This window comes from Sorex fumeus, unplaced genomic scaffold (assembly GCF_029834395.1).
Source record: "Sorex fumeus unplaced genomic scaffold, SorFum_2.1 ptg000051l, whole genome shotgun sequence".
Classification (NCBI taxonomy): domain Eukaryota; kingdom Metazoa; phylum Chordata; class Mammalia; order Eulipotyphla; family Soricidae; genus Sorex; species Sorex fumeus.
This window is the reverse complement of record NW_026606108.1, coordinates 20,746,699-20,747,723: the sequence shown is the minus strand read 5'-3', so window position 1 is coordinate 20,747,723 and position 1,025 is coordinate 20,746,699.

Below are 1,025 nucleotides of genomic sequence, written 5' to 3'. Positions count from 1 at the left end.
ATTGAGGAAGTCACCTTGAAAATGATTATTATTTTAATATCGGGGAAATGATATTGCTAATTCTAGCATGGTTTTCTAAATTGACACAACCAATTTCTCCTCATGCATTACCTATGACATTTTCTAAAATAGGAGTGTGCTTCTCTGGCAATGCCTCTGCTTGCTGTTCTCTCCTGCATTGCAGGGATGGTCTAGAGAAGGTGTACGTATGAGAGCAAGAATGAAACACATTCAACAAACTTGATTTCAATGCTTGAGTTGTTAAGGATATTTATTAAGTATGCGGCTGACAAAGTAACAGTGAAGAGAGATGATATTTAAATATTTAAATATCTAAGGACAGATGGTCATTTTCTAAAATAAATACCTGACATCCTGAAATATCATGCAACTCACAATTACCTTTCTCATCTGAGCTGGTGCAACAGACAGTGGCATCTAATAAACACAGGCTCCAATGGGGAAGGAGAACTACAACATTTACAGGGACTAGTTAGAAATAAAATACAGACTTTATTTCAAAAGCAGGATATATTTGATACCTGGCATCTCTTATGGAGTGATCCCTGAGCACAGCTGGGTGTGGCCCCCAACCAAATAAATCAAAGCAAAGTGATCTGGTTTCTTACTAAGCTCCTACCCCACCCCCCCACCCTGTGTGCACGTGCAGACACACACACGCGCGCACACACACACACACACACACACACACACACACACACACACTGCTGACCTGGGTTCGATTCCTCTGTCCCTCTTGGAGAGACTGGCAAGCTACCAAGAGTATCCTGCCTGCACGGAAAAGCCTAGCAAGCTACCCAAGGCATATTCGATATGTCAAAAACAATAACAAGTCTCACAATGGAGACATTACTGCTGCCCATTCGAGCAAATCAATGAACAATGGGAGGACAGTGTTACAAGGCTATAGTGCTATTGGAACATATGGAGTGTAGACCCCCCACTGCCCCAGCCCCTAATCCCAAGTGTGAGATATTAGCCCTTTGGCTCAGTTCACATTTCAA